At 41.0% G+C, this 22,624-nt stretch overlaps 1 protein-coding gene across 3 annotated transcripts in view; it reads right to left on the bottom strand.

The window, feature by feature from the left end:
* GRM1 (glutamate metabotropic receptor 1) overlaps window positions 1-22,624 on the bottom strand; it is a 342,170-nt gene that overhangs the window by 255,160 nt on the left and 64,386 nt on the right. The gene's annotated exons all lie outside the window — the stretch shown is intronic.

The raw sequence follows: 22,624 nt of genomic DNA, 5'->3' as shown, positions 1-22,624 counted from the left end.
GGTTCTTAAAATACGGGGGACCCCTAGTCATTTTGTCCCCCGTATTTTGGGAACCAGCCCCGGACCTGGAGCCTGGGGCTGGTTGTAAAAAATCAGGGAACCCCTATTTGTCGGGTTTCCTGATTTTTTATTACCAGCCCCGGCTCTTTCAGCCTGGTGCTGGTTACGGCAGTGGGGGGGACCCCACGCCGTTTTTTTTTTTTAAATTCTCCCCCCCCCCCCCCTATCTTTACACTGCTTAAACGGGTTTTTAAACGGGTAAGTGTGAATGTGACAAAAACAGCTTTTAAACGGTAATTTACCGTTTAAAAGCTGCAGTGGGAAAGAGTCTTATGGCTCTTACCCGTTTAAAGACCCGTTTAAAAAAAACGGGTCTTTACCCGTGTAGGCAGTGGGAAAGCAGCATAAGTGAGCAAATGTTGAAAGTGACAGGGTCATAGTTTTCTGTCTTTTGTACAGGACTTGGACACAAGGAGAATTATGATGGCTAAATAGAGAGAATATATAGTCTATTGAAGAAAAGAAAAGGATCAACAGAGCAAGGATACCATGTACTTGCTTACAAAATGTAACTTTGTAAGATAATAGCTTGTTCGACCATTTCATTGCACAGAGCTTATAGATTTTCAAAGATAAATAGTTTTCAATACAATAATAAATGGAATATGTTAATTATTCATTCTGGAATTGTAACTTGGAGCAACGCAACAGGAACAACGGTAACACCGTCCTGTCTATCTTTCTTTTTTACTCGCTGCAAAATCTCATCCCGTGAGTTGGGATTGGAGCAATCCCTGATCTGCTAAGTAACATCAGGGTGCCCTCCTTACATTGGAGATAGTAGATACCAGCCTACAATTAGCACGGACGGTGTAATGGTTAGCATTACTGCCTCACAGCGCTGAGGTCATGGGTTTGATCCCCACCATGGCTCTAACCGTGCAGAGTTTGTATATTCTCCCCGTGCTTGCGTGGGTTTACTCTGGGTACTCCAGTTTCCTCCCACAATCCAAAAATATACAGATAGGTTAATTGGCTTCCAACAAAATTAACCCTAGAATGTCTGTGTGTGCGTGTACATGCGGTAGGGAATATAGGCCCTTATTCTGATTGATGCGGACTTTACCGCGTTCTTACGGATTGCGTCTTTACGGCGTCTGCGCATGCGTGGAGAACGCTACGCGCATGTGCCACGCCTTGACTCGGTACCAGTTCGGACAAAGACCGTCCAGAACTGTTCACCGCTATCATTCGGGAAATAGGGGCGTATTATGGGCGTCATGCGGAATGACACATGGGCGTAGTTTCAAAGTGGGCAAAACGGGGCGGAAACATGGGCGGACACGGGGGAGTACACTTATGTTGGGGGGCGTACATTCGGAAACCACTCCGAATGCACGCGATCAAAAAGGGCAGAAATGTGCGGTGTCCACAAGTGTACTATTGCTTTGCGGACACCACTCGTTCATGCGGTAGGCGAACGTACGCCTAATGACTACAACCATTAACACCTGAACCCAATAGAATCTACTCCTTTACTCATTACTCACTAATAGGCCGCTTGTCAGTGCTTTAATAGAAACCATTGCACTTACATTGCTGTAAGGGTTAATGTGTGCTATGCATGTGTTAGGCATGCTTGTAAGGATATATTGGAATCTAATTGATTCCAATTCCAAATAAGCTGTTTTTTATGAGGGTAGGTAATTGAATAAGTGGGTCATGTGATGTATTGCAGAAGATACTTCATAGTGGGTTGTTTGGCGGAAATCCTCCGCTTACGTGCGGTAGCACCGCTTGGCTCCCGTTCGGATGCGGTATTCCCGAGCATACTCTGTAATACTCTGTAATACCGTGCCGAATCGGAGTGTTTCTCCCGCACACGCATGGTTTGTATGTCGTCCGTAAACACGCCCTGTTCTTAAAGAGTGAGTCCGTCCGAATGCGGAGGACACGTGGGCGTTTCTACGGACGATGGCCGCATGCGGAAAAACACCGTGGCGTGCGGACCGCTCCGTAAGAATGCGGGAATTTCCGCACAGATCAGAATAAGGGCCATAGATTGTAAGCTCCACTGGGGCAGGGACTGATGTGAATGTTCACATATTCTCTGTAAAGCGCTGCGTAATATGTGTGCGCTATATAAGAAACTGTTAATAAATAATAAATAAATAATAATTATCCCTAATCTGTTATCTCCTTAAATCAGATTTGCTTGCTCACAATACCTACCAGCCCATACCCACATGATGGAACTGGCAGTGGATGGTTTAGGTCAGTAAATGAAAAGGCGACTTTTCCACGACCCCCTAATGACTTTCAGGTATATAACGTAGAGTAACAGCAGTCTGGGTAGAGTGACATAACCGGGAGACTCTAATTCTATACCTTAAAATCTCATCTCTACTCAGGGGTGACGGTTACCTGAAAATTGACCCTTATATACGAGGGGCTTAATTCTGCATACCTTTATTGATAGTTAATTTATTATATCCATTTGTTCCTTAAATACTACGGATCTATACGAATATCATTAATGTTTATTTAACTTGATATTGGCATTAACCTGATTATTACTCTCGCAGGCCACCTATACCCTAATGCTGCTTTCAGACCGCATAACTGGCTTTGACCCTGTATTTGGAAACGTTTCCAAAAACGGGTCTGCCAGATAAAACCCCTTTCACACCGCAGCACTTAAACGGTATATTACCGTTTAAGTGCCGATTTTTTGACACTGGCAGACCCGTTTTTGGAAACTTTCCAAATACAGGGTCAAAGCCAGTGCAGCCTTCAGCCCTCCCCTCCGTGCAGCTCCCCCCCCCTCGCGCGTGTCGACCGAGAGCATGTCGACGCCCCCCACGCATGTCGACGCCCCCCGCGCGTGTCGGCGCCCCCCACCCCTCCTCGCGTGTCGGCGCCCCCCCCCCCCGTGTCGACTTACCCCGTGCCGGTACCTCCGTTGTGGATCCCGGCACTGCAGCTCAGTATGCTCGGAAAGCACTTATGAAAAAAGTGTCTTCCAGAAAATGGCTGCCCCATAGGAAACCCTGTTTAAAAAAACTGTCTTTCGTATGGGGGCAGCCATTTTCTGAAAGACACTTTTTTCATAAGTGCTTTCCGAGCATACTGAGCTGCAGTGCCGGGAACCACAACGGAGATACCGGCACGGGGTAAGTCGACACGGGGGGGGGCGTCGACACGCGCGGGGGCGTCGACACGCGCGGGGGGCGTCGACACGCGCGGGGGGGCCTCCAGTGCTGTGAATACTTAATGAGCGCTCATTAAGTATTCACTGTGCTGAATTTAGGACCCAGCTCATTGGCTGGGTCCTAAATACCGTTTCAGAACCGATTTTGAGCCTAAAATACCGGTTCTGAAACTGGTAGGACCCTGCATTTTAACCGGTTAGAAAAAACGTTTTTTTCTAACCGGTTAAGTGGTCCTGCACCTTTCAGACCGCACACATTACCGTTTTAAAACGGTAAAAAAACGGCAATATACCGTTTTTAAAGTGCGGTCTGAAAGGGGCATAAGTGATAAAAATTGTGTTTTTACCATTTTGGAGTTTTGATACCTCTATCCGACTTTGACAGGATTTATTTGGATTCAGAATCTTCCTGACATTAAGAAAGATTGTGCAACAGGTTGATCTGCCAAATTACCTGCAATCGGCTCATAGAGGCTGATAACCTTGATTGACAATAACTGTTTAGCATATGTGATATTTATATTACTCTGGCATACAACAAAGTTATAAGTATTTATTGTCTAAACTCTTGTGCTGCCAACTGTGGAGATCAACCTCTAAAAACAATTAATGTGATAATTGAGTAATCACATATATTTAACAAAATAAATTGTCAGGAAAGGTGTTGGTACCATACAAGTCTCCAGTAGACAATCTGGATACAAAGTATCACCAGACACATAACAAAATTGCTATATGTCTTACAGTGTCAGAAATATCTGCTGTAGAAATCAATACACTTTCCTATATGACTCAATTTGACAATTATCCCTGTACACCTTCTCTTAGTTAAGAAAGGGGACAGAGGTTTATACCTGGTGAGGTATTCTCCAATATTGTACATATATTATATGTTTTGTGTGTCTTTATGTGTGTGTGTGTAATGTCTAGACAAACCTATTTTACAATTAATTAATAAAAGTTAAGCTTTATTAAAAAAAAAAATTATTGGGAATTACCCCAATTACACCTCAATAAACATAAAATTATAAGTTACATTTCAGCACTTATACAACCCTTTAATAAACTAAACGCCAATACAGCAAAAAAGTTTATATAAGAGTGCCCCAACAAAAAGAGAGTCTTTCCTTCCTTTTTTCTTGTGTTATCTTACTCTCAAGGGAGCACCTCCACCTTTATTATTTACATATTTCCATCATTTTATTACCAATACTCGAGGATCTAAATATACGCATTACCTACTTTCAGATTCCCTACGCTTGTGCACTTGCTTTCCCAAATACCTTTCCCCTATAAAAAAGACTATATTTTGTGTTAGGCCATAAAACCTAAAAACATGTTGGATGAAAAATGTTCCCAAGTCTTTAACACTGGGAATATTGGACAGTGGAATCAAATTAGCTATTTTACTGATATGGTATGTCACCACCCAGATAGTATTATACTTAGAAGACAAAAGAAGATCCATGATAAAATCCTTGGAAATATGTGACCAAGGCCTTGATGGCACAGTAGAAGTAGGAAAAGTCCCATAGGAGACACTCAAGGAATGTTCTTGAAACACAGGCTTGAACTAACTTCCAGCCACCAGACTGAGGGGACAATATTTCAAGAGTTCTGGAGACACCTGGATGCCCTAAGGCTTTGCAAGTATGGAAATTGGACAATACTGCTCCGCTGAGTTTCTCAGGAACAAACAGAAGTCCTGGAGACAAAGTATGGGAGGCAAGATCTTGAGCAAGAATGTCATGAATATAAGCAACTGAAACAATAGGTATTAAAGGACTGGAGGCATCTTGGACTGGAAGAATAAACTTTGTGATAAGGCATCTCCTTTATGTAGAATTGTTTAGGGGTGATGATATAGCCTGAGTATGATGTATTCACTTTAAAACCACATTTCTTTAACTTGACATAACATGTTTACAAAGATTTTGGAGAACCAGCTTAATGTGATGGCGATGGTAATAAATCAAGAGGACATCAAGGTATACCATTGCACATTTTCCATTCTACTGTACTCATTAAGGACATCTTTAATTAAGTCTTGAAATACCACAGGAGCATTAGATAAACAAAAGGGCATGGCTAGGTACTCATAATGCACTGAGTAGGTATTCATATATTCAAATTAAAATGGTAAAAATTACTGTCTCATGGAGCTGTTCAAACAGAACAGGACTGATGTGTAGTGGACAAGAATACTTAACCATAACTTAATCAATACAAAGCCTTAGGGGCAGATTTATTAAGCTTGGAGAAGAGATAAACTGGAGATAAAGCGGAGAAAAGGTAAAAGGAGATAAAGCACCAGCCAATCAACTCCCAACTGTCTTTTTCAAACACAGCTGATTGGCTGGTGCTTTATCTCCTTTTACCTTTTCTCCGCTTTATCTCCAGTTTATCTCTTCTCCAAGCTTAATAAATCTGCCCCTCAGTGAGACATCATTTGTGACTTAGATGGACAAATGAAGCCTTAACTGAGATTCTCCTGGATATAATACTCTATTGCCTTATTTCCAGTATAGAAAGAACATATATTCTGCCTTTAGAAAGCTTGGCACCTCCCAGAAAGTTAAAAGAACAAGAATATGGATGATGGAGGTGAAGAGAGTCTTCCTGTTTCTTTGAGAATACATCAACATATGCATGATAAGGGGATGGCTGCCCCTTTGGAACCGGTTAAATAAGACATCCGTCTTCCAATTCAAGACTATGGCTTTTAACCAATAGGAGATCAATAACTATAGGGACCAAATGGCAATGAACAAAAAATAAGAACAGTACAGTAAGGTGCCTATTATCAATTCATAAAGACAGACTCATCTATTAAAAACTTCAGTCAAGTCCACGGACACAAATTTTTCCTTGTTATTTCACAGATACTGAGCAAAGATAATGTCATGAAATTTTCAGCATTTCCCGTATCCAAGAAAGGCTCAGCCTCTTTATCACTATAAATAATTTGTGCCACTATTATTGCACTTACAAACATTAATAAATCTTTTCCCTACATCATTGTGTGGCAGTTTCACTCCCACTATTATACAGTTACAATAAACCAGGAAGACGCTATAATTTAAATACTGAATGGTATTTTAACATTGTAAGGTTCTGGCATAATATATGTGCAACATTTTATTATGATCTTGTACAGCTTAAAGGTAACTCTGTGACCTAGTATTGTATAGTGGCCAGATACCAGTGACATCTGGTTGTCACAAAACATAACTCTCTAATGTCTCTGCTAGCGTAATTAGCAATTAAAAGCCTGCCAATCGTGGCTGGACCAGCAATTTTAGAAATTCTCTCTTCAACTTATCCCTGAAACAATCCCTGAAACAGTTAGTTTTACTAATTACTTATACAGTATTTTACGAATGTTATTGAATCCTGATCATTTCCTAATCATACTGTAGATGTTAATATCTACTACAAATTTCAGCAAATGAAAATCTAATACAGTATATATATATATATATATATATATATATATATATATATATATATCCATCTCCAGAAGAGCCGCACACTTCACAGTTAAATTTATGGGTGCTGTGTCCCATAAAAATTATACAGCACTGATCCTATCAACAAGAAGCATCCAGGAATGAGAGACCAGCACACCACCAGTTAAACATCCATTTGTATTGAAAGGGTAGTCAATCCAAAAAACAATGCATTTCAATGCAGTAACAGAAAAAGCAATTCAGAGCTTGTACTCATCATTTTCTGCAAACAAGGGGCAGCCCTATGTTGATAAGCCCCATTTGGCCCGACAGCTGTTTCGGTGTGGGTACACCTTCCTCATGGGCACAAAGATGACAGATATGCACTGGATATATATAGGGATAGGGTTCCCGCCACACTTACCCAAATTGGTTACACCTGCGATCCCCGCCACTTGTACTCTATTGTGTATCAGCTCCGTCTATCTGCAGTTACTTCCGTTATTAGTTACAGGTCCCGGCAGCGGAAGTGCCCGGTGGAACGCACCCGTCACTTCCGGGCAGCGTCCCTATAGTAACCAAGGTCTCCCTGTTTGAATACTGACGGTGCTATGCACCCTGGGCTTCCGCCCACCGCCGGAGCTTCACGCGGAAGTGACCAGTGGAACGCACTCGTCACTTCCGGTTAGCGTCTTCGGCGAATCGGGCACAGCAACTAGAGAGCGTCACCCGCTGGCGTCAGGCTCCCCTGTCACGCCTACCGGGACGCTCGATCATAGTGCAGCCATCAATGTTTACAGGTTGCCCTGGAAACCGGCAAAGATCCTTTTATAACAAAAAACGGGCATCTGTGTGTGTACACACCTTCTATCAACTAATTAGTGGCATCACAGCAATCAGAGTAACCATTTGGATCGAGTAGCGGTCCCCCCATTCCTATCTGTGTATAAGACATATAATACAAATGACAATGAATAACAAGACACCCAGACTGACTATCTGGATGAGCGAGAAACAGCAATCAGTGAACCAGTATCAAAAAGTATTTTTGAATAGTCATTACCTCATAAGATAACCAAGAAGACATATATCAATAACAATTACCAAACAAACAAACCACCTATTGAAAAAATAATATCCAAAAATGGCACACACTATAAGAATATATTCATATTGAGCTCTTCATTTAAACCCTTTGGGGTCATTGATTCAAAGTTATATATTAATTGACTCTCCTTTTGGAGTAACTTGAGATGTCTATCTCCACCCCTCTTCAGGGGTTTAATGCAGTCCACGGGCATAAATTTAAAGTCTCTAATTGTGTGACCGGCCTCAAAAAAGTGTCTTGCGACTGGTGGTGTGCTTTGGTCACGTATGGTAAAAGCTTTTTTAATTGAAGATCGGTGCATTGAAATGCGTTCCTTCAGCATACGGATTGTCTTGCCCACGTAAATCAACTTACAAGGGCATTGCACAATATAAACCACGTACTTGCTGTCGCAATTCAGTCGATGTTTGAGTATGTATTTTTGTCCCGTTATGGGATTGGTAAAGCTTGCACCTGTCATCATAAATTGGCAATTTGCACACCCACTGCAACGATATGTGCCATTATTAAGTGATAGCCATGTTGTTGGTTTAGCTGTCGGGCAAATATCTGATGTAGTAACACAGTCCTTTAAATTACTACTCCTTTTAAAAGCAAACATCGGTTCGCTCTGACAGAATTTCCCCATCGTCGAGTCGGTTGCCAAAATATGCCAGTGTCTGGACATAGCTTGTCTGAGTCTCCCTGAGGTCGTCGAGTATGTCGTGGGAAAAATCAGTCGATCAATAGTTTTGTCTTGTTTCACACCCTTCAACAAACTGTCACGGTCCAAAGTTAAACATCTCTTGATGGACTCATTGATTTCATCCTGGTCGTAACCTCTTTGTACAAAGTCTTTACCCATGTCCTCAAGTGCTTTAGGCAACTTTGATATATCAGAGGTTATGCGTACAGTTCGTAATAGCTGTGAGAACGGTAGTCCCCTCTTGAGGGGTTGGGGGTGAAAACTCTCCGCTAATAATACAGTGTTTTTATCTGTCGTTTTTTTATATATTGATGTTTTAAACCAACCATCTACCGTTTCAACCCTGACGTCCAAAAAGTTGATGGTATTTGAACTACTGTCACATGTAAGTTTAATGGTTCCTGGCAAATTATTCAAGTAATTGATGAAACATGCAAGCCTTTCACTCCCCCCGGTCCACACAAAAAAGATGTCATCAATAAATCTGACATACATGGCTATATCCCCGGCATATGTCCTGTTGTCAAAAATGTGTTTAGACTCGTATTGATGCATAAATAAATTAGCATAGGCCGGGGCCATGTTGGACCCCATGGCCGTGCCCTGGAGCTGCAAGTAGAAGGAGTATTCAAAAAGAAAGTAATTTTTATGAAGAATAAAGTCGATCAATAATAGAAAATATTCACTGGGTGGGCCTGTATATTTGGTGTTATTACTGATGGATTTTTTAATGGCTTCTATTCCCTCCTGATGGTTGATGTTTGTGTATAAACTAGTTATATCACAAGTGACCAGTAGGCTGCCCTCTGGTATTTTACCAAACTCCTTTAATCGATTCAAAAAATCGGTGGTGTCTCTAAGAATAGTTGGAATTTCCATGACAATTTTTTGTAGGAAAAAATCGATATATTGGGAGATGCTTTGACAGAGAGATCCCCGCGAGGAAATAATGGGCCTCCCTGGTGGTCTATGGAGGGTTTTGTGGATCTTAGGTAGAATGTATAGTAATGGAGTGACTGGATGGTCCTGCGTTAAAAATTCCGCTGTGACCTCATCCAGCCATCCATTACTAAGACCCATTCTTAACAAGGTGTCACACTCTTTTTTGTAGGAGGAAGTTGGGTCAAAGCGCAATGCTTTGTAGCAGATTGAATCCGCTAATTGTCTGTGGACCTCATCAACATAATCTTGTCTATTTAAGACCACCACCCCGCCCCCTTTGTCTGCAGCTCTTACCACTATTTTATTATTCTCTTTAAGGTTTTTTATTGCCAATCTTTCTTCTTTATTGGTATTGGAGAATGATATTTTTTGTTTTTTCATGTGGGGTATGATATCCTGTCTGACTAGCCGCATAAATGTGGCAATGGAGGGGTTGGTGCAAGGTGGGTCGAAATCACTTTTTTTCTTAAATTGATGTTGTACGGCAGTATTGGGGGGTTGTCTTGAAAAGAAATCTTTTAATTTCAATGTTCGGTGGAATTTATGTAACTCCACCTCACATTGAAAGGCACTTTGTTGGTGGGTTTGGACGAATGAAAGCCCCTTAGAAAGCACACCCCTTTCAGCCATAGATAACTCATGTTCTGAAAGGTTGAAGACAGTTATTTCCTCCATCGTGTGCTTCTTGGCTCTGTTTCCATTCTTCCTCCCTCCACGTCTACAGGGCCTTTTTTGTTTTTGACCTTGTTTTTCCCACCCTCTTTTAAAAAAGATCTACCTGTACTAGAGGATGCCTGGTCTGAATCAGAAGTTTGGGATTCTATATCTGTGTAAGGTTTAGCAAATCTACGCCTACCCCCTGTTCTGGGTTTCCATCCTCGGGTGTTGCCCTGAAAGAAGATCCATGGATAAACCCTAAGTTCTTTATAATCTTCTCTCACTTTCTTATATTTAATTTTTTTGAAACTGAGTAGTTCCTCTTTAAATGTATTAATGTTGCTTTCCAGTTTAGTTAGCCATTCACTGGTAGTGTCATTCCTCAAGGACTCTAACCCAGCTCTCTCACAGTCCGCTATTTCCTTCTCCAGAATAGAAATGTCTAGGTTGACTTGTTGGACTACAAGCACCATAAGATCAAAGCTACATTGATTAAGTATGTGACACCACTGCCTGCAGAAATCTTTGCTGCTTCTGCCCAATGTGGGTTGGTTTTTAATGCGAAACCCTCGCGGAATTATTTTCTCTCTATGGTACTGCGAAAGCGTCAGTCCATGCAGGTTTAATTCTACCAGTCTCTTTTTCATTTTAAGCAAGTCAGCAAAGATCTCTGTAGGCGTGTCCAAATCAAATTGTAAGCTATCAGTATTTGCAAATAAGATCTTATTGACATCTTTGTCAAGAAACCTCTTGGTGCCAGCCAGGTCATTGGCATCCAGATCCATATCTTATACACACTTACAACAAACAACAATAAACATATAAAAAAGCATGTATATTTCTTTCCAATTTGATCACTATTGTGATATAAAGATTAGGTGCAGGATCCACATACGTTGTATTTCATATATCCATCTCCAGAAGAGCCGCACACTTCACAGTTAAATTTATGGGTGCTGTGTCCCATAAAAATTATACAGCACTGATCCTATCAACAAGAAGCATCCAGGAATGAGAGACCAGCACACCACCAGTTAAACATCCATTTGTATTGAAAGGGTAGTCAATCCAAAAAACAATGCATTTCAATGCAGTAACAGAAAAAGCAATTCAGAGCTTGTACTTATCATTTTCTGCAAACAAGGGGCAGCCCTATGTTGATAAGCCCCATTTGGCCCGACAGCTGTTTCGGTGTGGGTACACCTTCCTCATGGGCACAAAGATGACAGATATGCACTGGATATATATAGGGATAGGGTTCCCGCCACACTTACCCAAATTGGTTACACCTGCGATCCCCGCCACTTGTACTCTATTGTGTATCAGCTCCGTCTATCTGCAGTTACTTCCGTTATTAGTTACAGGTCCCGGCAGCGGAAGTGCCCGGTGGAACGCACCCGTCACTTCCGGGCAGCGTCCCTATAGTAACCAAGGTCTCCCTGTTTGAATACTGACGGTGCTATGCACCCTGGGCTTCCGCCCACCGCCGGAGCTTCACGCGGAAGTGACCAGTGGAACGCACTCGTCACTTCCGGTTAGCGTCTTCGGCGAATCGGGCACAGCAACTAGAGAGCGTCACCCGCTGGCGTCAGGCTCCCCTGTCACGCCCACCGGGACGCTCGATCATAGTGCAGCCATCAATGTTTACAGGTTGCCCTGGAAACCGGCAAAGATCCTTTTATAACAAAAAACGGGCATCTGTGTGTGTACACACCTTCTAACAACTAATTAGTGGCATCACAGCAATCAGAGTAACCATTTGGATCGAGTAGCGGTCCCCCCATTCCTATCTGTGTATAAGACATATAATACAAATGACAATGAATAACAAGACACCCAGACTGACTATCTGGATGAGCGAGAAACAGCAATCAGTGAACCAGTATCAAAAAGTATTTTTGAATAGTCATTACCTCATAAGATAACCGAGAAGACATATATCAATAACAATTACCAAACAAACAAACCACCTATTGAAAAAATAATATCCAAAAATGGCACACACTATAAGAATATATTCATATTGAGCTCTTCATTTAAACCCTTTGGGGTCATTGATTCAAAGTTATATATTAATTGACTCTCCTTTTGGTGTAACTTGAGATGTCTATCTCCACCCCTCTTCAGGGGTTTAATGCAGTCCACGGGCATAAATTTAAAGTCTCTAATTGTGTGACCGGCCTCAAAAAAGTGTCTTGCGACTGGTGGTGTGCTTTGGTCACGTATGGTAAAAGCTTTTTTAATTGAAGATCGGTGCATTGAAATGCGTTCCTTCAGCATACGGATTGTCTTGCCCACGTAAATCAACTTACAAGGGCATTGCACAATATAAACCACGTACTTGCTGTCGCAATTCAGTCGATGTTTGAGTATGTATTATTGTCCCGTTATGGGATTGGTAAAGCTTGCACCTGTCATCATAAATTGGCAATTTGCACACCCACTGCAACGATATGCGCCATTATTAAGTGATAGCCATGTTGTTGGTTTAGCTGTCGGGCAAATATCTGATGTAGTAACACAGTCCTTTAAATTACTACTCCTTTTAAAAGCAAACATCGGTTCGCTCTGACAGAATTTCCCCATCGTCGAGTCGGTTGCCAAAATATGCCAGTGTCTGGACATAGCTTGTCTGAGTCTCCCTGAGGTCGTCGAGCATGTCGTGGGAAAAATCAGTCGATCAATAGTTTTGTCTTGTTTCACACCCTTCAACAAACTGTCACGGTCCAAAGTTAAACATCTCTTGATGGACTCATTGATTTCATCCTGGTCGTAACCTCTTTGTACAAAGTCTTTACCCATGTCCTCAAGTGCTTTAGGCAACTTTGATATATCAGAGGTTATGCGTACAGTTCGTAATAGCTGTGAGAACGGTAGTCCCCTCTTGAGGGGTTGGGGGTGAAAACTCTCCGCTAATAATACAGTGTTTTTATCTGTCGGTTTTTTATATATTGATGTTTTAAACCAACCATCTACCGTTTCAACCCTGACGTCCAAAAAGTTGATGGTATTTGAACTACTGTCACATGTAAGTTTAATGGTTCCTGGCAAATTATTCAAGTAATTGATGAAACATGCAAGCCTTTCACTCCCCCCGGTCCACACAAAAAAGATGTCATCAATAAATCTGACATACATGGCTATATCCCCGGCATATGTCCTGTTGTCAAAAATGTGTTTAGACTCGTATTGATGCATAAATAAATTAGCATATATATATACATGCAGCTCTTCACAAAACATCCTTGCTAGCTCAGATGTGACATATGAACAGAACGTTGCTTCAGCTTAATATGACTGAATGATCTAGTGGTGAAAATAATTAATGAATCATTGTGACTGTGTATAAAAGGAATCTGTCTCCATGAATTAACATTTCTGAACATCATAGTACATCAGAAAAAGACTTTATCATTGTGCTAGTCATTTAAGAAGTGCTTTGTTCTTTGAACTAATTTGATTCTGTCACCTTTGCCACTGACGTTGTATGTAAACATGACAGATGAGAGACATTAGTTAAGCATTATTATTGTACAGTGCTTTATTTATAAAGTGTTGACACCTTTAAACAGCAATGCAAGACACAAGTATATATTGTTAATGAGAAAGGGACATATTTTGCAATACACGTGTCCTCATACCCTGTTCCTCAGGTTAAAACATACAGATGTTAGGCTTGATGACTTCTATTTTATATATGTACTATGTGTGTGTGTGTATATATATATATATATATATATATATATATATGGCTGTGTGGCAGCGGCACTCGACTTGTAATGTGTAAATGCCCTGAGGTCCTCTCAGGTTTCTTTACGGAGGGCACCGCTTTATTCAGACTGAGACACAGCTAATTTGTTGGAGTGCCGCCCCACCATTCTCCTATATATATATATATATATATATATATATATATATATATATATATATATATACACACACTCCAAAGGTTTAATAACAGCAGCCCTGGTACCCTCCAAAAGGAAGTATGCAGATAGGTACATGGTGCTGGCGGCACTCAAACAGGGACTTCATACATACAATGATGAGCTGAGACCGTGATCAGCTAGTGCTAACCGTTTCGGAACTTTAATTCCTTCGTAGAGATATATCTATATACCGTATATATATATATATATATATATATATATATATATATATATATATATATATCACATAGTTGATTGCCTCTGGCACTAACAGTGTGTAGATAGGTTAATATCCCGATGCCCTCTCCGGAGGGTGTAGATATTAAGATATCTGAGCAGCACTCAAGGGTTTTGAAGAAATAAATACACTTATGCAAGTGCAGAAATCTACGTTTTGGTTTATATTTAACCATAAAAATAAACCGAAACGTAGATTTCAGCACTTGCATAAATGTATTTATTTCTTCAAAACTTAGAGTGCAGCTCAAATCTCTCTCTCTCTCTCTCTCACTCTCTCTCTCTCTCTCTCTCTGTGGGCGGGATGTTCTAACATCCGCAGCACCCCTCCGACGCCCTTCGTCGTACTTCGCTGACATAATTATCACATATGCTTTAACATATGCGATAATTATGGCAAAGGATAGCTCTTCCGTTAAGAGCTGTCCTTTGCGGTCAGTCCGCGGGTCCCAGTGGCTCCCTCCTCCCCGCTTTTGCTGGCGATACCTTCCGTTGGGCTAACCCGGCGTTTTTTTTTTTAGAGAATCCCACAATGCGGTAAAAACCCAGATAACAGGGTTTTTACAGCATTTTTCCTTTTGAGAATCTCTCTCTCTCTCTCTCTCTCTCTCTCTCTCTCTCTCTCTCTCTCTCTCTCTCTCTATATATATATATATATACTTATATAGTATAAAGCAAAGCCCCTGAAGCACGTCTGTCTGTCTGTCTGAATACAATAATTCTGAAAACCACTGGGTGAATTTTTGTTGCAAACCAAATGCCCTAAACCTTTGGGTAGTTAGCCTATTCCTAGGGCTCTGCAGATACTTTATGAGTAGCTTATAATGCATGTTGTGTTCATTTCAGAATGACTTGCTCAGCTTGCAAACAACAATGGTATATTATTAGAATGGCCATTAAAGACAGTACACTATGCTAAATGGAAGTACATGTTTTAAACACTTATATCAGGTGTTGGTCTTCAACAACAATGTAAACAAGCCCTAATTCTTATTGACAGGCTGAAATGTAGTGCCTATTCATCATGGTATCTGTTTCTGACTGTTTGTACTATACAGCAGGTCAAGAGACATCAGACAAAGATGCTTGGAAAGCAATCTCATTACAATCCACTGCTTGCCAAATTTCCACAGGGTGACTTACATACATAAGAACAGATAACCTTGAAAACTTTAAGCAATGTTTATACTTCTACTTTTCTGTGCTACATCCAGAAAGTTATAAATAATGTTAATAATACTTAGCAGTTATCTCTTATCCTTTAAAACACAAAATTGTAATTTAATGGCATAAGACCACAATAAAACAGTAACAGTATAACAAATTGGCTGGAGTAAAAATGAGCTTCCATCTTAATGTGGAGCAGACAATATAAATAAATCTTACATTGAAAAGGTACACATATAGTCCCTCATTTTGGTTTCAGCAAAGGTGCAACTCCTCACCATAATTCACAGTACTGTACTGGGAGTGAGATGTACTAAGTCTTGAAAGCTTATAAAATTGAAAGTGAGAAACCACCAACCTATCAGCTCCTAAATATCAAACCCAACCCGCAACATGGCAGCTAGGAGCTGACTGGCTGGTTGTTTATCATTCTCCATTTTTTTTTATTATTGCTTTTCAAGCTTAGTACATCTGGCTAAGTGATTTCAAATGCTAATCTAATGTTTCTGTTCAGTTCTCTGCTACTACAGTTTAAAGACAAAACCTTCATCCTCTAATCACAGAACCAGCAAGAGTCACGGGACCCCCACATAGCAATGGTTATAAAAAATATGGGCAGCTTTATTTTTTACGTTGTACAGTAATTCAGAATGGACGCAGGATAACACCCACTCGCAGCTCCATTCACCACCCAGAAAAAAACACAAACAAATCCACAATCCACACATATTTTGAGAGTCACAGAGGAAAGTAATGTACAGTGCTACTCACTATTATAACCTGTGTTAGGCCTATTATGAAATAAAATATGTCTGTATTTGTATATCTACTTTAGTGTACTGTAGCCAAAAGGGACACACAACCAAATTTGCTCGTTCTCCCTGAAGTGTTTGGGCACTGCTTTGCAGCATTCTAGATGTTGCGGTTGTAGATAGTTTAACAGTGGGTATTGTTGGCAAAGTAAACTAAGATTAGGATGCCAGATTCCCCACAGTTGCTGCAAACCAATTTCCATGCAAAACATTTTATAAGCCTTTGGCTTGGTTCCGTCTTCGAAGTGATCTGCCTTGGTACTCATTTAGTTCACTAGCAAATATAATTAATAAATGACCCTCAGGACTGTTTCCATTAAAAAGAGTAAAATGAAGTATCATAAGTATAATTAAAAAAATAAAAGTTTAGATAATTGAATAAACAAGTTGTAGAATCCTTCCTTATCACCATGAACCAGTGAAAGAAAAAACTTTTCTGCCAGAGATAAAGGAATTTGTATGCCCAGACTTCTCAATTATAATTTTATTTTCCCAAACATTTCCGCAAAAGACAAAGCAGATACATGATTTCTGATCTATCTCTATGTGATTATTCTATGCAATACTTAATAGCTCCAGACCTTTGCTTCCCCAGACTCACTGCTCTTCCCTACTGTTCTTACCAACTTCAAGGTCATCCATGTCAGGAATCTCTGTATATTTTGTAGCCATTTACCTGTTCAATATGCAACTTTTACCCAGCATTTGTCTGGATCTTTTTAAGAACAGATCTGGTGCTGCTGTATCTGTTACCATTGCTTCCTGTATCTCCAGGCATGTGTCTTGCGGACTTCCTGCCATATATGGTGCTATATGCTGCCATGACACTCTGTGCAGCTGTTATCCCACCAATGTGAATTCCCTTATTCCTGTCACCGATAGCCTGCCAAATTTGTATCCCCCAACCGTTGTCCTTGCAGTATGTGCATGAATCAGGTCACCAATCAGCATGACAAGGGGGATAAAAACACTGCTTTTGCTTTGCTTTGAGCAAAATTGCTCACTAAGCTTAGTTCCTGACTCCAGCCTCCAGGTCTTGGACTCCTTGTGTCTTGTACCTTGCTTGTGCCTTCAGGACAGCAGATTTTCTACCTTGATAATCTAGTACACTTCCTGAGTAAAGTGGGCATTCCAGGTGGCTGATGGCAGGATTCACATTGCATAGCAGGGCCAAGATGACCTGAGAAGACTAGTTTGGTGCACTGTGTCCCAGGTTACCTCCTATTCATCCTTAGCAAATATATTTGTGTGATTTCACTTCTTTAAAATAAATTATGGCAACATGAATAAATATTTCCAATCTTTCTTACCTTGGAGACACTCCATATTTATCAACATCTGGCACTGACCATTCTGAAGAACAGACACAATCTCTTCAAGACTACCAAAGTATTTAGAAATAACATTCATTCACGTGACATTGCAATTGGGTGCAAATTCCTAGTAGGTATGCAAGTTACATTTACAGTTCAGCTACCTGTAACCAACCAACACACTTTGATTTATAGATGTATACTGCAGAGGTCTAGTTATGGATATTTTCTTCCAGTATACTGTATATTTGGCATTCTCCTTATGCACAGCAAAACATCTACATTGTGTCCATATGGTGAAACATTGATATAAAGTAGTGATGAGCGGGTTTGGATTCTGGGAATCCGGACACAGCCAAGCCCGGTCCCGAGCACTGCTCAGGTATTCCTGTCCAGACTCAAAGTTCAGAACGAGGCAGAATGTCATCATCCCGTGTCAGATCTCAGGAGATCTGGACAGAGTTTATAAAGTCTGGGTGGTTCGCCGCCATCTTCACTCCAGCATTGAAGAGGGAACTGGGAGGAAGGGTTTGTGGTACTCTTGGTCTGGTGTTAAGCATGTGGGGTGGTGACCTGGTGCTGTTCTGTGGTGGTGTCCTGTGCTGCTATGCTGCCTAGTGCTGGTGTCCTGTCACTGTGCTGCCATAAGTCCAGTCCTGTGGTCCTGTGCTGCCTAGTGCTTGTGTCCTGTGGTGCTGTGCTGACTAGTGCTGGTGTCCTGTGCTGCCATAAGTCCAGTCCTGTGTGCTGTGCTGTCTATTGCTGGTGTCCTGTGCTGCCTGGTACTGCCATAAGTCCATTGGTGCTGCTGTGTAAGTGCAGTCCAGTGATACTGCTGCATAATTCCAGTCCAGTGATACTGCTGCATAATTCCAGTCCAGTGATACTGCTGCATCAGTCCAGTCCAGTGATACTGCTGCATAATTCCAGTCCAGTGATACTGCTGCATAATTCCAGTCCAGTGATACTGCTGCATTAGTCCAGTCCAGTGATACTGCTGCATAATTCCAGTCCAGTGACACTGCTGCATAAGTCTAGTCCAGTGATACTGCTGCATCAGTCCAGTCCAGTGGTACTGCTGCATCAGTCCAGTCCAGTGGTACTGTCGTTAATGTCCAGTGATTCTGCTGCATAAGTGCAGTCCAGTGATACTGCCGTTAACTGGTTGGTGAGCGACCATTGAATGATTTTTCCTCAGTCCAGCCGTATACGACCGAATGTGTAAAAGTACACATCCACTCGCATGGTAGCACAAGGATTTGCTCGGCGAGTGGGGCGTGCATTCGGCGGGCGGCGTTTACCTGCTCGCTAGGCAGCAAATAAACGCAGCCTAGCATGCAGGTTTGAATCAGGCCCCATGTACAGTCACATGCTATAATAGATACAAGTGTCTGAAAATGATATTAATCACATGTTATACTGTATACAATGCCAATGCCTTTTGGCATCAAATTTGCATAAAGTTTAAAGACGAGTGAAAACAAATGCTTGTGGTTGAAAAGAGATAATTAAAACCATTTTAATTTGTTCTTGTTATGGCCATCTGTATTAAACCTATTGAATGTATCAATATGTATTTAGAAACCAAACAATAATGCTAAAATACAGCAACAAACAAATATTCAACTGTTAAATCATCAGTAAATGCATTCAATTTAACATGAGTGATCTGTTGCCTGATCTGATGAAACAACTATTACCCTTGTATCAAGTGGTACTGTAATATCAGCTCCTCATTGAGCGCACGCTGCTGTGGCAGCTACTTTTAAATCAATATTAGCAAAGTGTGTTCAATGGCAGACATGCTGTTTCCTTTCCGTGTATATTTAAATAACATGTAATTAAATGCTTGTCCCAAAATACGCTAACACTGATAACAAGGAAAAAGGATCAGTAACATCTATAAATAGGAAACCCAAGTCCCAGACACTTAAGTGAGATAGATTTTCTCAGAGCTCTGTGCACAGAATGCACTGCATAGCAACACTATAGGAAACCTCAGGGGTTTTCAGACTACACCGAGCTGCTGTCCTAGTAGCTAAGGAAAGTCATTTCGTTCTCCATTCTGCACCTTTTCTTCTAAAAAAGCAGCAGATAATACATATCATTAAGTTATTTGTGATCAGACTCACCATTTAATACCTTTCCCTCAGTGTACAGTATGACATTGACAGTCTCTTGGAACTTTTGTCCTTTATGCATACTTGCCTACTTTTGAAAACTACTGTAGTTTCAGGGAGATTATAGTTGGTAGTAGAATTTAGCAAAGTGCCCCATTGAGGGGGCGTGTCATGCTCCACTCAAAGGGCGTGTCTTGTTCCATATATGGAGAGATTGTGAAAAAAGATTGTAAATGTGGCACCTAGAAGCGTGTCTGTGTAATTTAATATGACTTATATCCAAGTGTAGATGAGCCCCAAAGCAGTTATTAAGAGTTACTATACTTGATAAAGTGCTGGGAAATGGCGCTGATCATTCAATGTAAATTGATCTATCTCTCATTCCTTTTTTCCCCAAAAATGTAACAGTGTAATGTGTGCTAGGTGAAATAAGGGAGATTGCTTTTATTTCAGGGAGTTGCCTGCAGAATGCAGGAGGGGAGGTAACTATGCCGTTATGTGCGAATATGACTTAATAAGTGTAACTTCTACAGTAGACCAACATTAATGAGCTACAGCGGTGTTTTTCAACCACGGTGCCGTGGCACACTAGTGTGCCTTGAGCTGCTCTCAAGTGTGCCCCCAGATCTAGAGATGCCCAAACCAGTTTACAGCCACCACCAGTTCAATTGTTATTGGTCTCTTCTTTTCATGTAAAGGGGCAATGTATTTTAGTTTTGTTACTTGTGGGAACCAGTGTGATTGTTTTTTATATGGAGGCCAATAGGTTTGGTTTTTTTTCCTGTGGGGGCCAATGTGTTTTTCTCTATGGGGATCTCATGGTGTGCCTTGGTAATTTTAAAATCTTATTTAGTGTGCCACAAGGTAAAAAGGTTGAAAATCACTGAGCTACAGTATACCAATAAAAATCAAACTAAATTAAACCAATATTAATTAAGTGTGTGTACTTTATCCCAATAAGAAAATATGTACAATATTATTCAAAGTACAAATATGTACATTGAATAAGAGAATGATTCCTCTGTAACTTTAAATAAACTTGGTTACATGTACAGGGGGCCCCTTGTTCATGACTAAATCATAAATTCGCTTATGTTAAATGTGTCAAAATAAAAAAGCTTTTTGTGTCAGATGCATCTTAAATTACACCCAGCTCTTTGCCGCTAGCTTTTGTGCCAGATTTAGGCTAGGCAACCTCAAAACACACTTCCATCCTACAATACGGATGTATCGGGTCTCATCTTTGCCGCCAGGCCGCCATGGCGGAGGTTCTGGCACATCGATATTCTCCTGGCGCTGGCGTCCGCCAAGGGGCGTGGAAGCATGCCATGTAATACAATCCGCCACCACTGGGTGGCTAATGTTCCATCAAGCTACAGTCGGAGTGATGTGCCAGTGGTATCCCGCTATTCGCCGTAAAGAGCGCGCTTACAGTATGAGACGCTCGTGCACAATGAGCTGCTCGTAAGAAATGAGCCGCTCGTAGGAAATGAGATGCTCGTGGCCGTAGGAGTGAGCAAAAGGGCTACAATACCTTCACGTTCACATAGCTGATGCTGAATATTTTGAACTGTTGGTACTGTGCATACAGTAATGTGTATGCAGCTGAAGGCAACCGCCTCCTCCCCTTCCAGACTTGACCTACAGTACACAAAAGTACAATACATTGTATTACAGCGCTAATCCATGTAAGGACCGTCTCAGACGCTGCCGGGATTCGGGTTTTGCTGCTAGGGCTGCGGATGCCACTGATTGTATCAGAACTCCACAGCCTGTACATATTGAAGTGCTGCGTAGGTTAGTGGTTAGCTGGGCGGCTCTTCATGCTTGGAGACCCGGGTTCGATTACAGTGACATCCTTTTTTTTTTCTTCTATTACAATATTTTGTAGAGTGATATTTAATAAAACCAGACCATTAAATGTAAAAGTGTTAACAAAACTAGACAAATAAAACAGTTAATGTTTTAGTACTGCAATTACAGTAGCTCCACCTGTGGATCAATTATAGTGTGTCAGTCAGTAACGAGTACACCAGTGTCCCAGCTACTGTGAGTGTTCATGAAGTGTTGGTACTGTACAGTAAGAGGACTTGATTTGGCTACAGTACCATTGCACTAGTGTTGTCTCTTGCAAGGAGTGATGTGATGAATGTATATTTAGGACTAGGGTTGGCTGTACACTATCTACAGAATACTGTAGTACAGCTTGCTGGACGCAGCACTATTGCATAAAAGTCTTATACTGAATATTGTAATAGAATTACAGTATACTGTTTATTAGTGATCTCAGTGGCTGTTTATTAGGAGCGTCAGAGACGCTCCTGTGAGGCAAATAAAATGCAGCTCCTCTCAGTCTCCGCCAAAGAGACGCTGCAGCACAAATTTTACGCATGCGCAAATGAGGTTTTCAAAAGTGACATCTGGTGGTTAATCTGTGGTATTGCACGCCACGGCGAATCGCCAAGCTTGTAAAAGATATTGCGAATGCCGAGCGCCACGGCCGCCATGGCGGCCATGGCTGAAAAATCGCCATAGGCTGCAAAGACGAGACCCAATACATCTGTAGGCACAATTTTTTTTTTTATTGGTTTTGAGAAAAATCACATTTGCTATTAGATTTTATTTATAGCAGGAATAATCTTTCATCTTTTTTTAAAAATGAAATGGAAAAAAATTCTCAAATAATTGCACAATATAATAAAGGCATGATTAAAGAAGCAAGCATTATATGAATCTGAGATCAATCCAAAACCTGCCAATCAGACGTGGCTAACTAGTGCTGATTGTTAGGAGGGAGCATCCAGCGCTGAGTTGTAATAGGACCACAGACAGTATATTTAGGAGAGAGGGATGGTAATCGCACAGGGGAAATATAATAAATCAAAAGAAATGAACCCTCAATAAATGTTTTGCGATATAGATTTATATGACAGGTGAGGGTGTGCTACCACGGGACATGGGTGATTGCATACATGATTTAGGACAGGAAAGAAA

The sequence above is a fragment of the Crinia signifera genome, chromosome 3 (genome assembly GCF_055691185.1).
Source record: "Crinia signifera chromosome 3, ASM5569118v1, whole genome shotgun sequence".
Lineage (NCBI taxonomy): Eukaryota > Metazoa > Chordata > Amphibia > Anura > Myobatrachidae > Crinia > Crinia signifera.
Note: the sequence above shows the minus strand (reverse complement) of the source record. Positions and strands in the feature narration are given on the sequence as shown.